General features: G+C 44.5%; 1 protein-coding gene across 3 annotated transcripts in view; it reads left to right on the top strand.

Annotated features, from left to right (window-relative positions):
• Nucleotides 1–17,311, top strand: part of Grin2b (glutamate ionotropic receptor NMDA type subunit 2B) — a 555,949-nt gene that overhangs the window by 513,153 nt on the left and 25,485 nt on the right.

Genomic DNA, 17,311 nt, shown 5'->3' with positions numbered 1-17,311 from the left:
GCAGTTCTTGTTGGATGCAGTTGGGTGGCCTCTCAGCTCAGGGCTGCCTGTGTGCTGTGTTATTAGAGGGCTGCCCTTGTGTACCCACACTGGGATGCTAGAGCTTTACAGCTCCTTTTCCCAGTGGTGTGCGGCTGTGGACTCTCCCTTTGTTTCTCTACACACGCGTGTGGTCCTAGGACTGAGCCGGAGGATTGTTCACATTGTATCTTGAAGAGAAGTGCTATTTAATGCGCGATTGCCTCCTGTGTGGTACAGATGAGTAGGTTGCTCCCATACCAATCATGGTCCTCCCTACCCACCTGGTACTGGAGAGAGGAAGGGAGGTAACCCGCTGGCTTCCATTTTCCCTAGCTAAGCGGTACAAAAGCTGTTCTATATGTATAGGACCATGTAGGTCAGCCTGTAGCACACCAGTTTCCATGAGCGATTTGTCCCCTGGAAATGCTACAACCATGATGCCCAGAGACTAGAAGGGCTGTGACTTAGTGTCTGGGAAAGCTAGGGCTCAGCGCATTCCGCAGTCTTCTATTTGCAGCACGTGTTCTACTTCCTGACTCTTTAATATTTAGAAAGTGTGGTTTTCCATTTCCACTTCCAGGATAAAGTTATAGAAGTGGATGTGTTTTCAGACCAATGTGCAATGCTTTCTGACATGGGTGGGGGTCCTGGTGAGAAGATATTCTCTTGACTCTGGGGCCAGTTTCTCTTCATTCATGACTCTTCGTTCACCAGGAATGCTCAGAAGTATATGAGAAAAAGAAACCGTTCCTCAAGGGAATTTTATGGTGCTTTCTGTGTGCGTGCGTATACATTTCTATAGGTGAGCACATGTGCATAGATGCATGTGAGTGTCTGTGTGTGAAAGAAAGACACACTAATATACAATGTTCACAGCTTACATGTGATGTATTACATGCCTTTAGTTTATCTGATTTGTCTTTTTGCTTTATTTTTCTTTAAATTGTTAAATTATTTTGCTTTACTTTTATTTAAACTTAAAAGTGTCTTTTCTTGTATGGCCTACTCCCTTACTAAAACATTACTTATTCCTCTAACTCACAATTTAGTATACACTTATTTATATGTTCGTCCATTTAGTATGTGACTCATTTTTCAACCCCCCCCCCCTTGCTTTTGGTTCCGTCGTCAGCATCCTTTGTCATCACGGAACTAACTAGAACTGGAATTAACAGCACTTCTCCCTCTATGCTACCCACCTTTACCACTGCCTTCACTCAGACTCAATGTGGATTAGGTAGGCCACACCCACAAAAGCCATTGCTGTACCAGAATCTCACTGCGCTCTGCTGCCGAGTACAGACTTGTCAGAGATATGGTACCCTGCTGGTGTCATCAAAACATGGCCAAGTCATGGGAACATGTCACCTTGCACTGGTTTGGAAAAGGTGTAGTGGATCAAACTCCCAAGCATGACTTGAGCCTAGGTGACAAGTTCATGCCTCTGTACATCAACACGGCAATGGAATTGTTGGTCACAGTTGACATGATTATATCCTACTATATTTGGTCTTATAGCTTTCTTCATATGTCTCTGAAAATCGCTCCTAACACTGGGTGTATCTCTCTCATACCTTCATTTCACTCAGAAACAACTTGTAATGTGTTTCTATCTGAACTAAAGATAGTTAAGACAAGGTGAGGCATGTTTCCCTTCCCTAATGGCGATCCTAGGCCACTTAATAGCACAGAAAATGTGAATCTGTCGTACTGTTGTTTTCTAAGAAACTAGATCATATCAGTAATTTTACATATAAGTAATAATATAGTCTTACATATAAAACAAGTTATCTGACATATAATAAACATAGCTGATTGATCTCCCCACAATATGGCTTCTGTGCCCCTTATTAATGCCATCAGCCCTCCAGTGTCTCTGCCCAATGCTTGCATCCTGTACCCTAGGCGTCCTTAACTCTCCATCATCTCTTACCACAGTTCTATACAGGCATATGCCTGGCAAATTGTTCTTCCCAATACTCATTTACTCCTACTGACAGCAGGCTCAGGTCAGAGCCCCTTTACTTGTGGAACTCTCCTAGGCCCCTCTGGCCAGCCCGCAGCTCCGTTTCACCACAACTGTTTAGGCCTTTATTATCACACATCTCATGTGTTGTACAGTAATATGAAGACTTGTGCATAATAGTATTTCTCTTTGACTGTAAATGTTACAGTCAGGGACATTATTTGGTCATTACTAGGGCCAGAAACAACAGGGAAAGAAAAGAAAAAGAAAGGAAGGAAGGAAGGACGAAGGGAGGAAGGAAGGAAGGAAGGAAGGAAGGAAGGAAGGAAGGAAGGAAGGAAGAGGACAGAAGAGTCCATGTGAGAGCAGAGAAAGAATCCATGTATTCAGAGCTTTCTGTGCCCACAGTGGCTGCAGCAGCAAAGCCACAACACAGCATGAGCTTTTAACAGCTGCTTAATCTGGAAACGATTGAAAATGGTTATCTGATGTATTTCAGAATGGCACAAATGACAAAATAGTAAATTCCAAGCATCCTACCAGAAAGTGTCAACATCATCTACATAATTATAGAAAACATTTAGGTAACTAATGACATAGGACTGCATATTAGTGTCAGGACCAGTTATAAAAATCAGAGGAGAGTGTTTCGAAAGTATACTTAAAACGTCAAAACTCACATTAGCTTTACTTCAGAACACCTAAAGAAAACAAGATCTTGGAACTGGCATGGGTAATACAGCTGAGGAAGCATATTATTTCAATTTAGAAAAAGGGAAAATGTATATGCAATGAAATGATATTATTAAGAGTAGAAATGAGATGATTCGTAAGATTGTTTTTCAATGAAATTCCTTTTCCATCCATCAAGGCAAGCAACATTTGTAGTGGAGAAGGGTTCTGACTTGCTTGGACTATCAGTTGCTGTATCATCTGTGCCGCTCATGTCAAATGACAAGCATCTCACAGTGGCAACGGGAAGAGGCCTGTAGCTCTTATATATGGCTTTAAAATGGCCCTCAATATTTGGGCAGGGGAGAAATGGCGCACCAAGATTTCCTTTGTTATTGATAAGGACGCCTGCTCTTGCTGCATGCGCTTCCTTGGATTGTCCTGCACTCCAGTGAACCCCAAACTACCACGTGACATAATGGAATGTGGGCGGGCCAGCCTTCTGACAGCCCTACTGTACATCCCTCAGACACGCAGGTGGGAAGGGAGAGGAAAGACGTTAGCGCCATGCTTTTCACGGAGCAATGAGCTGACGGTACTTGTTCTGAGGTTTCTCTCCTATCCAGATGGACTTTCCATTTCACTGCCTGCCAAACACAGTAGGAAAGGGAAAGACACCCACCCACCGGTACTTGCTGGGCGCTAGGTACAGTGTCTTTGCTGCGTATGTCTGTGCTGTTTGCATAACCTTTCATCCAGGTGTGACTATTCCCATTCCCCATGAGGACACTGCAACTCTGAGAAGCCTAGAAACTTCCCTGAGGTTACGGCCAAGGTTGAAGCCATGAGTATTTGATTCTAAAACCATTCTTCCTAGGATTTTTCCCTTTGTGGGGAATCCCAGGCAATGTTATAACATAGATGAAGACTAATGTATCAGTTTATTTTTTTTATTACAGTGAAAAAATAACAGAAGGAACTTAAGGGAGGGAGGGAAGGAAGGAGGGAAGGATTACTCCGGCTCATGGGATGAGATGCAGTCCATCATGGTGAGAGAAGCACAGTATTGGGAGTATTAGATGTTTGTCACACTGCTTCAGTGCACTGGGGCACATGAGGTAGGGCACAACTATGGAGCTCCAAGCCCTGCCCCCCAACAACTCATTTCTACCAGCAAGGCACCATTTACTAAGGATCCCCAAAACAACAAGATCCTTATTAAATGGTGCCAGCCACGGAGGGTGGGGGGATAGGTTAAAACCAGTGATCCTATAGGAACTATTGCACATTTTCACAACAGTTCACAGGACTTGATGCTAGTGAATTCTGATTCAATTCTCTATCCTTTCATTAACTGGCTGTTTGGGGTCCACTTAACCCAGCTTTTATAGATTATATCGCTGTTCCTACCACTGCTGATAAAGATCACCACTCTTATTCTTACCAATGACACTTCAGCACTATCTTGGCTAACACTCTTTTCGGCTCCTTTTAAGCCAGGCATAATGCCAAACACATTGCGGAGATCGTGTTGTGTAATGGTGTCGTTAATATCTTCATTCGTAGATGAGGCAATTGAAGCTAAGAGGTTAAGTAACTTGCCCTTACCATATTCTCAGATGCCCATCACCCCCACCAGTGTGCCAGACCATTTAGAACATGATGCTTTTTCTAGTTAAGCACCCTTTTCCTATCTCCCCTGGATACCTTATCAAAGTTTAACAAGCTAAATCGTTTCCCTGCACTAAAAAAATTAAGCTATCTAATTAATTAAGCCATAATAATTAGATGGCATTCTAACATTCGCACTTGTTTGATAAATCTTTCAGAGGCACCATTGAAGTAGACAATAACAGTGATTTCCAGGACTTGGGAAGGCTAATAGCTTTCGAATTGACTTTAGCCTGGGCATAAAGTGACCCTGACCTTTAAGCCATTGTTGGATGACTGCAGTGGTGTTGCCTGGAGAGAGAGGGATCACTGAGGCAGTGGGGATGAGATGGCCTGCAGGGAGGTGGAGATGACTGAGTCCTCAGCACGCTGGCTGTGTGGCTACCTCTTGGCTACCTGGCTCCATTCTGCTCCACGCATTACTAGCGCCACTGCGGAACCCTCAAGTTACATTTTGTAGTTTATTTCCGGAAGGAGCTGGAAAAGCTTTGCTGATGACCTGCTCACCTACATAACATTCACAGGCAAGGGTTCTACCCTGGTTCAATGTCTTCATCCCTGCCTGCAGCCCTGGGAGAACAATAGGGATGGCCACCTAAGCGAGGACCTCTGGGCTTTTCTAGGTCAATGATTAGGCCAGGTTTCTGAGATATGTCATAGGTTCTGATAGCTCCCGTGTTGCTTTTTGGCATTAAAAACAGGTAATGCTTTGAACTTGCTCTGCCAGTCTCAGGTTGAAATTTAATTGACATCGTAGCAGAGTTAAAATGCAATGAGGTTATGAGTGTTCTGCCCCACGAGCGGACTAATGTCTCTTTATCGGGAGTGGGTTAGTTGCCGCAAGCCGGGCTTTGCTATGAGTGTGAGGTCAGTTCCTCAGCTCTCTCAGCCTTCTTGCTCTCTTTTGTCACACACGCAGGCTTCCTCACAATGTGATGTTGTCATGTTTTGACAGAGCTAGAAGGCCTCTGCCAGATACTGATAACACATCCCAAGCTTGCTAGCCTCTGGAAGAGTGAAGAATAGATTTCTTTATAAGTCACTGGTTCTGTAATTATTCTGCTACAGTGACATACAGTGGGTAGAAACATTAGGGCGTGGCTATCAAGCCAACATGCAAACAAACAAATAACTCTGCACACCTGAGGACGTGTGGTTTGCTGATGTGCGTCTTCATCGGGCGACTCTCCTGAAACAACTGGATGTCCGTGAGTTTATGTGAAGAAATGGGGCCAGAATTCCTATTCTACAAATGTATTTTTCTTGCTCTATTAACTTTAGGCTGAAAGCCAGAGGGAGACAGCTAACCTCAAGCCAGATCTGGCACACCCTGGCTCTGGCCAAGGCCATCTTGGTCAAATCATGGGGTCCCAGGCTAAGAATAGCTTAGTGGAAGGGTCAGACATGACGAATGAGCCAATCACTATCGATGAGGGAAGGCCTAGACTGGACATCCAAATACACGCTGACTCCATGCACAGGAGCCTTCTGGGGCTGTCAAGAAGCATGTCATTGCTAGGGTTTCACAGACTGGCTTCCAACTCATCGTGTTGTTGAGACTGGCCTTGAATTTGTGATCCTCCTGCCTCCATCACCCAAATGCTAGGATTGTAAATGTGAGCCACCACACTCAGCAATGTGTCCCAAGCTGATAGACAGCGGGCCTTCTGGAAATGGCAAAAAGAATAGAAGTGCTCACATCCCGGGAGCACGTGGAGTGCAAAATACACAGGGTTGGGGGTAGACCTATCTGTCTCTTTTTTCGTCTTAACTGTTAGAGCGAATCCAATGTTTTTTGTGGACCACCCATCCTACTGCAACCCCTGTTAAGATGAGTCCAGAATAAACCCTAAGCTCTTGGATGTGGTGGGAGCTCAGAGCTGCCCACCACAGTCAGCTATTACCAGGCTGCTGTTGGCTTGCATAGTTGTGCTTGATGCTTAATCTGCACATTTCTTATCAGACAACCTTGAGTCCTAATCCCAGGGCCCATCTTCACTGGGAAAGGAAGTCTGTAAGCTCCATTGGGATTTAGGAGTGGTCACATTCAAGTCCCAGGCTGCAGATGAGCCAATATTCCCCTCTGGGCTGCCATTGGGGCTCCTAAGACTCCTTTCTCTCCTTTTCTATATACTCCTCCACACAGCACCTCAGTAGCTGTCTTTCTTCTAGCACCCAGTGACTTCTCACCCTGGACACCTCACTTGTGAGTCCTGTTGTCCCAGTGGGTCACTGAGGAGGCAGGAAGGTGCCATCAAAAAGACATATTTACAACCCAACCTTTACATCCAGTGAATTCTGACCCAATTTAAGAAAGAGGGCCTTTAAGACTTTGAAGTGAGATCATCCTCTCTTCGGTTGTCAAGGTGGGTATTCAATGTGACTGATAATGATGACCCCCTATAAGCAAATGCCTTGCTCTATGACACAGAAGAGGAGAAGGAGCCCACATAATCATGTAACTGGGACCGAAGGGGCACACAGGGCAGATGATAGAGCCATTAAAAGGTGAAGTCTCCCCAGACCTCTAAAAGTATTATGGCACACCTGACAGCCAGCGTAAGTTATGAGAAGACATTTAGGCCTGAGGTCTCTTGTGTGGTGACAGCAGAATCTTAACACAGAGCCATGAATGGCTCTTTCTAGAGTCTGCAGTTTGAGCTGGTTTTTGCCCTCTAGACTTGGGGGGTCTTCTCTTCCTTCTCTTGGTTCTGATACTTAGCCATATGGCTCTGTTCTTATGAAACTGGTATTTCTCACAGCAGGATTTGATTCTTCTTTGTGTAGAATCCACTTTGCACTGGAGATGTTGAGGGAAATATGTTACACCAAGAAGGCCTTTTCTTTGCCCATACATTTTAGGGCAACAAGGGAGGATCCTCAGTAGCATCGTGTGCTCCCTTTTTTTGACCTTGAGCCTGTCTAATGCCATTTTCTTCCCATATGTTCTGTATACAATCTTCTGCAAGGCCTGGTGTGAGACCATTGGGAAAATAACTGTAGGCTTGTTTCTATGAGAATTATTACTGTCTTAGTCAAGGTTTCTATTCCTGCACAAAACATCATGATCAAGAAGAAAGTTGGGGAGGAAAGGGTTTATTCAGCTTACACTTCCACATTGCTGTCCACCAAAGGAAGTCAGGACTGGAACTCAAGCAGGTCAGGAAGCAGGAGCTGATGCAGAGGCCATGGAGGGATGTTTCTTACTGGCTTGCTTCCCCTGGCCTGCTCAGCCTGCTCTCTTATATAACCCAAGACCACCAGCCCAGGGATGGCACCACCCACAATAGGCTGGCCCCTCCCCCCTTGATTACCAGTTTAGAAAATGCCTTACAGCTGGATCTCATGCAGCATTTCCTCAAGGGAGGCTCCTTTCTCTGTCAAAACTCCAGCTTGTGTCAAGTTGACAAGCAAAACCAGCCAGTATGATCAGCTTCATGATTTTTTTTGTGATAAAACTGCTCTTAATGCACTAGTTTATGTCATATAGTTTATGTCCTAGACTTGGAAGGAACTTCATCTGGTCATTAAGTGTTTGTAACTCCCTTATAATCAAAAGCACAGAAATCCATGCATGCATGTACACACACACACACACACACACACACACACACACACACACACACCTGTGTAAAGAACATAGGTCTCCTATGTATAAAGGATGCAAGTCAAAGCCTGTCATCTCAGATCGATGGTCTTTCTCACCCAGAAAAAGACAGAGTTTGGTTTCACTCAGCTGACGTCAGTGGAGCCGTATTTTCAAAAATAAAGTGATGTGAAACTGAAGAAGGAAGGAAGAGAGGGAGGGACGGAGGGAGGGAGGGAGGGAGGGAGGGAGAGCAGAAAGTGATTGTGGCAGCAGAGGAATAGAAGGAAGAGAAGGAGGAGGAGGAGGAAGAGGAGGAGGAGGAGGAGGGGGAGGAGGAGGAGAAAAACCATTTGGACTTAAACTTGGGCTAGATTTGCTAAGTTATTCTCTAGAAAGTTATCCTTATGCAATATGCTAGATGACCAGAGGCTCCCAGGAGCTGGAATTTTTAAATGTAATTATGCAAATTAGCATTAACATGCCCTCACTCTTTCCCCCCCTGAATTGAACTGTACTAATGCCAAAAGGAAAACCAGTCGCAGGTAGCTCTCTCTTCTAATGGAAGCTCACTTATGCTTGCTGGTCTTGGTAAGAAAAGCTGGAAGTCCTGCTCTACTCTTGGGGTCACTGAGTTTACCTATGATTTCCTTGTGAAGTGGACTCTGGGTCCAGCTGAGGATGAACCAGACCCCTCTGGGGTCTGAGTTAGGACTTCCTGTGTAGACAAGTCTCCAGTTCTCGGAGAAGAGAGTTGTTCTGCTTAGCTGGCTCTTAAAGACAATTTCTTCCTTGTGAAGTTTATTTACATGAAAGGGAAATAAGTCAGTTCTCCAACATCCTTTCCTCTCCGATTAAAAACAAAAATTAAAAATAATTGTTTTAATCCAGGGAGACTGAGCTTACTAAATCTCAGCTTATGGGTAAAAGTGTATTAAGAATTAGTGTTTCCCTTCTGAGTAAATAAGTTTGAATCCTCGGAGACAAATTAACACAGCATGAAAATTTATCTGTCGCCTAAGGTACCAATCCTAGATGGAGTCAGGCTTTATAAATGTCAGAATTATATTCACAGGCAAAGCCAGCGACTAGGCAGGGTCTGGTTCTTTATGGATGCTTCAACCTTGCCAACTTCCACATGTGCCCAGCTACAAAGGCAACAAGAGTGGCAAAAATTCTCAGTGAACTGTGTACAGCCTGTTATTTTTTGGAGCCTTTCTGCCTAGCTGGGCATCTGCGAGGGGCAGTGGGGACCCAGGACTGCCTGACACTGGAAAAGCCCAGCTACTTCATTCACAACTCCATGTCGAGATTTCCTTCCAGCATGGGTCACAGAGAATCTTTGACGCTCTAAACAACACCGTCTGAGACCTTTCCCCTGTCAGATTTGAACAGGCGCCTTCATTCACACCTTCGAGGACACAGGCTCTAGGCCAGTTCCATCCCCAAAGCAGCAAGGGAGGACAAGAAAATGAGCAGGTAGGCTCTCTGGCAAAGGTGGCAGCTCTAGTTTTCAAAGAAATCAGGAGTGGAAAGATTGGGTCTCAGTTTCTCTCTTGAAAATCACAGTACTTACACCGGAGAGTCCACCCATGTGCTGAAGGATTTACCTGCAAGCATGAGGAGCTGAGTTCAATTCCCAAAAGCTACCTGTGAAAGTCAGGCATGGTGGCATGAACTTGTAATCCCAGAGACACAGGGCTGGCCGGCCAGCCTAATGTGTTTGGTGAGTCCTAGGCCACTGAATGACCCTGTCACAAAAATATTTAAAGAGCACCAAAATAACGACATGTGAGGTTGTCCTCTGGCCTGTGTATACATGTGTCACAGGGAAAGCAAGCCTCCCAGCAGGATGTAACAGCAAAGTCACATGGGGACCCTTTCTCATTAGACGCAGTACTGTACCACTGTCTGGATCCAGGGGCCCCAAGTTCCTATTACAAAACACCAGTCAACCAGGGTCCCAGAAAACCCAAGCTACTTTGGGGAGAAAATTTCCTTAGGGAGGTGCTTTACAGAGAGCCTTCCCATAGTGCTCCCAGGCCAACATGAGGCACTCACAGCCAGAGGATGGGAGGACTGTTACTCAGGATGCTGGGGCTGATGGCCTGACCAGTGGTATTGAGGGTTCATAGGCTAATCTTCCCACCGAGAATATCCCCAGGGAGCCCTTGAACTGAAGCAGGGATTAAATAAGTATCAGATATCTACAATGCTTGCTTCCACATCACCTTCACATTCTGTCATTACTGCCTGACACACATCTCAGAGATCAGAATGTAGGATTCGTCATAGCAGAATTCATGTGCATTTATAGCTCGGACTAGGATCAGTAGCTGGGACAAGCCAAGTCGCTTTTTTTCGCCCTTATGATCATATTTACTGAACATACCCTACGCAAGGCCAATTGTTAGAGCTTCCCTGGTCTGTCTTCTCTGAGTCTCTAAGCAGTGACTCCCATAACACTTGTAACAGAGATGGGTCTTCACCCAGTTTAGGTGCAGAGCAAGTGCATTTGGCCTTTGATTGCTCTAGTCTAGGAATCTTTCCAGTCAGCCCTTGCAGGCTTCATCAGTGTGCGTACAGCATCTTGTCGTTTCCCATGTTTCTTGTGGGATCTGAGATGCATTGAATGGCAAGGAGTATAAGAGCTCCTTCTACTCAGTGAGTCCTGATCTTACTCCAGCTAAGAACAGAGATCACTCTCATGACCCTTCCCTTTAGTGGGGACAAAACAGAGAAAGAACTGGGGAGCGAAACAATGTCCTCTGCTCCATCCCTACCTAAGGAGAAGAATAAGGAATAAAAGTAAGGACACTGTCTCAGGAGTACTATAACAAGGCCCTCAAGTACGTAAGCTCGAAAGCCACCTTGATATTAATGTCCCTCATGCTTAATTCTCACACACGTCTCCTAGCTGACCACTAGCATTACATAACATTTCTAGCAATGTACAAGTTGCCAACGGGTTTTGCAAGAACTTATTGCCAGGAAACCCTGAGAAAGTCAATACCCAGACATTGCTGGACAGGATGAAAAAAGGGGATGTTGAGTTGGGTGTTAACCTGGTGCTGAAGGAAGAAGGATGTCTAACAATTGCCTCCCAGTTGGTTTTACGTACAAATTGAGCAAGATGGCTAACAGCGTGGTGTGTTGTGCAGGACACTGCAACCCAGGGCAGGGGAACCTTTGGGGAATGAGTTCTTCTGACTCGACAGAGGGGGAGCAGTGAAACAAACACAGTTGTCTTTACAAGACACGCCCACTCATCACTGCAAACTGTCGGTCGCTCGCACACACTGTGCAGCACACGTGTGCCTTTGACTTTGGGCATCGAGCAATTTTCTGCCTTTCCCTTTATCTTTACAGAAGCACGCCAAGTTAATTGTAGCAAATTATGTATAAACCTCTTCCTCTCTGCCAATCAGGTCCTCCTGAGCAGGCAAGAGATGGTCTCACCTGCTTTCTTACACAGAATGATATCTAAACATCCATAGAACAATACAGTGATTCCAGGTAGCTACTTTTCAAAGGCTGCTGCCAGAAGGTTTATTTGAACTCTCTGCTGCACCGTTGAGAAGGCTGAGAAGGCTCAGAGGCAGAGTCAGCCCCACTGTGTTCCCAGCACCAGAGAGGTACACCATCTCGCTGGTATAACTTAAACTCTGACCTAGGAAGTCACCCTGGGGTTGGACATACTTAGGGATGGTTTGGAATGGAAACGGCATGGATAGGAAAAATTATTTCTAACATGCTCCTCTGGCCTGACAACCACAAACGCATTTTTTCAGTATATGGTGGGCATCCTTATACTGGATCATCATCACAATGGCACCCAACTTCAGGATTGCTGCAGCCAAGGGCAAGTGTATGCTCATATCCACAAGCCTGGCCAACCCATGAGGCAGAAACAGACAAACTCCAGAATCTCGCACCATGAGATTAACCAGCAGAGATCCTGAACCCTTCAGTCATTTGTTTGGAACATGCTCTATGTAGAAGAAGGGCAGTTTATTCCCCGCTACTCATGGGGTGATCTTGACTACCTTACCTTGTTCCTAGGCCCCTCTTGAGTTGGAATTTTAGTCTTGCCTGTCAACTCCAAAATCACTGGTTAAGAGGCTTTTAAACATAATTATCAGCCTGGTGTTCTGAGGTAGGCATGCTACAAACTAGACATTCTACAGGGCACTTAGGGGCATTCCTGTGAAGGCGTTCCTATCACGGTGGGGTTGGGGTGGAGTAGAGATTGGGTGTTGGGCAGAGACCACACCTATAAAGTGGCTTCGGCTCTTCTCTGTAAGTGTTCTGAAAGCACTCATCATCCAGTAACCCTGTGCACTAAGAAGCATCTCTCAAGGTGACAAATGACCCACCTGAGCAGGATTTTTACTTCCATCCACTCAGGATGGTACCAGCTACTTAGATGTAAAATGCTGTGTGTACACAGGAATATACCCAGGGTTCCGTGCAGAGTAGGAATCATGGAAAGAAAGTAATTCCGGAAGCAAGCTGTCATCTGAGCCGATTAGTCTGAGTGACACCATTTTCCTGGCATGCTAGAATGGTTACTTACACATAGCTATACCGAAACATCTGGTTGTAGAGCACTCTGGCTGCCCCATGTAGTTAATGGCAGGACCTGAGGGTAGAAGGAACATGTGATACAGTAGTTCATCCCGTGATGGACAGGGGAGAGGAAATCGGGTTCAGAGTGGCTCTTCCTCTTAAGTTAACTCTCCACAAACATTGTATACACGTACCATGAGATGTTCATTAGCACTCTTCTGGGCGCTTCTAAATCCAACCACGTTGACAACCAGAATCACCATCACAAAAGGTTTTGTGCACTTAAATCCCCATTTAAATCTTTATATAAAAGCAAAGCAACTTTAAACTGTCTCTTAGAATACATTGCACAAAGCATTTCTATTGGGAGAATAGAATTATCACCTACTCATATGTTGGTAAGATAGCTTTTCAGACCATCTCCCTGTTAAGCCTGAAGTCCTGCAGATGGAGGGAAGAAGGCTACTGACTTTGTAGACACGCGTGTGTAAGGAAATACAGACTGTTCGGTTTGGGACCCAGAACTGAATAAGGCATCACAATGGCCCAGGAAATAGGCTGACAGTGATGTGCATGCACTGCCCCCTCTGAAGGAAAGGACTATGCTCAGTGACTGGCTACATTTATTAAAGGATGGATGCTCCTAGGACTCACGCTGGTACTAACACTAAACTTCTGCTCTCTGATGGATTAAATTGCCCTTAATTAGCTAACCATTTGCAGTACTGTTTCACTGGGGAAAGTGTGTTAGTGTTTTTCAACAGCTGATTTAGCAATGACCTATTGAGAATGGTATGTCCTTAGCTTGGAGCCTGTGGAAAATTGCATTCCAAAGCCACAAATGAATTAGCATTTGTATTGGGTGCTCTTTTTCAAGATGAGCAATCAGGCAATCTTCCCCCACCTCCACACACTATTTATAATAGCCACTATTATAAAGCCACATTGATAAAGAATCCAGAGAGCTCACCAGTCATTCGTGACCCCTGGGTGACACTCAGCTAAATGCTTCAGGTTTTTGTTGTTGTTTTCTTTGTTTGTTTTTGTTTTTGTTTTTTGCTTTGTTTACCTTTCCTCTGGAACTTTTTAGGCAGATGCTAAAAAACCACAGAGAAAAACAAGTCAAGAGGCTATATGACCTTACTCTGCTCCTAAACCCTCTGAAGCCTCGAGTTGAAAGGTTTTCCACCTGCTAGTTTTTGTGGTGATGTAAGTTTATTACTTGCCAAGTGGTTAGACCTGTATGTACCTCGTGCATACTAAGTCCTCAGTTCATATTAGTGCTGTGTGTTTTATGTGCAGTCCCAGCCTTCCCCCTAAGACCACCTGAGCTTTTGGTCACGTATTGCTTATTGGTGGGGTTCGGCTGGTGTGTCTGAGTGATGGAACACTGGCCGAATGACGTCCTCCAAATACGTGATAGCAATTTGCCATTGCATTTCAGTCTCATGCCATGCTTGTATTTAACTCATTCATCAGAGAGAGCCTAAAATCTGCTATACATTCCTCCCTGGAACTGAGTACAGGAAGTAGAAGGTCTGTGTGAGCATACTGTACTCACGGAAGGCTTTGTTTGGTACATGATGAGAGAAAAAAAGCAATATGTGTATCATGGTGAGTAAGGCGAGCTGGCACGAGCTTGAGGTGGCTGGTGACATTGATCCACACTCAGAAGCCAACAATGTCTTCTTCCACACAGTCTTTGTTCAGGAGGGCTTATGTCAGAGGTTCTAAACCTGTGGGGTGACTCCTTTGGGAATTGAACAACTCTTTCACGGGGGTCGAATATCAGATATCCTGTATATCAGCTATTTATATTACAATTCATAGCAGTAGCAAAATCACAGTTAGAAAATATCAATGAAAACATTGATATTTTATGGTGGTGGTGGAGGGAAGTTGGTCACCTCTACATAAGGAGATGTATTAAAGGGCCACAGCATTAGGAATGTTGAGAACCACTGGCTTAGCTGATGTCATCCTTCCAAGATGCTCTAGAACAGAATAGTTCAATATCTGTGTACATCTCAGTGTCTCTCTGGAAACTGGTCCTAACCTTCATAAGACCCATGCTGAGTCTGGAGCCTAAGTTATGCCAAAACCCTGCCCTACCTCTCAACATTTTAGATCAATTCATCTCTCTTTGTATTACTTACCTGGAATATTTTATTCATGACTGTGTACTCTCCGCATTTAACATGTTGCCAGTATGTCACTGATACCTAGTATAGAGATACCTAGTATATAGATCATACCTGGTTTATAGATAACTAATATATAGATCATACCTGTTATATAGATCATACCTGTTATATAGATCTACCTGGTATATAGATCATACTTGGAGATCATACATGGTATACAGATCATAACTGGTATATAGATCATACATGGTATATGGAAGCAACTTTCTCAGTACATGCTCACTGGATGTTATTAATCACCCTCCTATGGCTGTCTAAGTGAGCAAATGAGATGCTCCATTACACTTGAGCCTCAGAGAATGTGATTTTAATATAAGCATAGTCCAAGTGTGCATAGAAACCCTTTTGCATGGCAGCAGAGGCGTGAAGAGCAGTCCACTGAGTGGCAGACACTGAGTTCCAAAGGCATAGAATGAGCCAAGGGTGGTGCTGCTTAGGAGACAGTGCGGGAGGGTGGAGATCAGGGTCAGCCTTGACTACAGGATGAGTTCCATCACATCCTGCACGTCAGAGAGCTAGACAGAACAACAAATGTCATGTCAGAGGCATTTCCTTGGGTATTCCTTTTCTTGTTACAAAGAAAGAAAGGAAGAAAGAAAGAAAGAAAGAAAGAAAGGAAGGAAGGAAGGAAGGAAGGAAGGAAGAAAGAAAGAAAGGAAGAAAGAAAGAAAGAAAGAAAGAAAGAAAGAAAGGAAGGAAGAAAGAAAGGAAGAAAGAAAGGAAGGAAGAAAGAAAGGAAGAAAGGAAGGAAGGAAGGAAGGAAGGAAGAAAGAAAGAAAGAAAGAAAGAAAGAAAGAAAGAAAGAAAGGAAGAAAAGTGAACAGTGGTGGCATGGGCCTTTAATCCCAGCAGTCAGGAGGCAGAGGCAGGCAGATCTCTGAGTTCAAGACTAACCGGGTCAACAGAGTGAGTTCCAAAACAGCCAGGGCTACACGGAGCAACCCTGTCTCAAAAAAAACGGAACCAAACCAAACCAAACAAGAAAAACACAAAACAAAGAAAAGCAAAAATATTTAACCTTTCAACCTAAACCTCTAGCTGTTTAATGAACTAAGTTCAATTGTTTTCAATGAGTCAAATTTTATTTGCAAATTATAAAAGAGAATACACCATGTTGATAGTATACCAGCATCAATGATGGCCCAACCACTTGCCTTACCCAACTTGGGTCTTTAACTCTCCATTAAAAAGCAGCGTTCCACCCCAAATGCATGCCTCTTGTGTCCTCTGGGATCCCGTTGTCTTTCTTAACATGGTTTTTGACAAACAGTTCCTGTTCCTCCTTGCTGTGGTACATGGTGAGAGCCCCTTCTCATGTGTTCTAACCGAACTCTGTCCTTTTAGTCTTCTCTCTCCTCTTCTGGGCATCCTGTTTATACGTGTGTTGTGATTTGAACATAAAAAAACCCCTCACCTCCAAAGTTCATGTGTTTAAACCCTGGGTCACCAGCTGGTTTTAGAAGTTTGTAGAACCACCAGAAGCAGAGTTTTACTGATGCAAATGACTTGCTGGGGGCTGGCTTTAAGGTTTGGGCCCCACTTCCTGTTCTCCATTGCTGACTGTGGAAGCAGTGTGACCTGTCATCTTAGGCTGCTGGTACCCTGCCTCTGCACCATGATGACTGTACCCCCCTTTTAAAACCATGAGCTTTTGTGGGCTATTGATAATAGCAATAACAAAGGGAACCAGCATAAGGTAATTCTCTTTCTCAAGCATTGTTCTCCTTTGTCAGTGGATTGCAGAGAAGACAGTCTGCTTTAAAATTATTTATGAAACTGAAAACCAGAAGCCAATTAATTGAATGGGGGAGTGCACTGGAAGAGGCTGTGAAGAGGGATGTTTTTCTGTCTGGGGGATACAGCTCGATGACAGAGCACTTGCCTGGCGCTCCAGTCCAAACCAATGTTGTCAGCAGTCATTCAAATGGAGAGAGTACTTTGCATCCCTTCCTTGGAGCGAGCGATATTACACAAAACAAAGTGCTTTCCCATGTGCTTGGTACTTTACCCTACAGACCCAGCTCAGCTCTTTCTTGCTACCCTTTCTCTAACCATCCTGCTTGCCTGTGATACACATCTCCTATTTCATCGGGATCCTTTTGTTTCTTCAGTTCTGGGCCTGGAACCCAGGGCCTTGAACTTGCTTGGCCAGCATTCGTCACTGAGCCGTGTCTCTCTTTATAGCGATGCTGGCATTTGCTTCCGTTTTATTAATTAGCTTCTGGCTCACAAGTTCACAATTCAAGTCCAGCTTCTCTGCAGTCCACGGCACAGAAACATGATGGGCAATGCTTGGACCCGTTAAAGAAATCTGGCTGCTGATCCCTTAATAGATTCATCACACCGTGGAGGTTGATAAAGAAATTTCCTCGTTAATGAGGATACTTTCCTCTAAGTTGGATCTTTAAAATATGTGTGTGAAATGGACTCATCTAGATAATTTCTCCAAGGATGGCTGGCCATTCAGAGTGATCTACCCTGGCAGCAATCCAATCTCTTCAGCCTATGTGCTTCCTCTAAACAAGGTGTCCTCCCCAAGCCAGGCCGCTGCAGGACTTGAGTGTGGGTGAAAGCAGTAAGGATATTTTAATGTGTTTCTCTGATGTAAACTTGAAGGTTTTC

Source organism: Rattus norvegicus, chromosome 4 (genome assembly GCF_021556685.1).
Source record: "Rattus norvegicus strain SHRSP/BbbUtx chromosome 4, alternate assembly SHRSP_T2T, whole genome shotgun sequence".
In the NCBI taxonomy this organism is placed as follows: domain Eukaryota; kingdom Metazoa; phylum Chordata; class Mammalia; order Rodentia; family Muridae; genus Rattus; species Rattus norvegicus.
The sequence above is the reverse complement of the archived record's forward strand: the minus strand, read 5'-3'. Positions and strand labels throughout refer to the sequence as shown.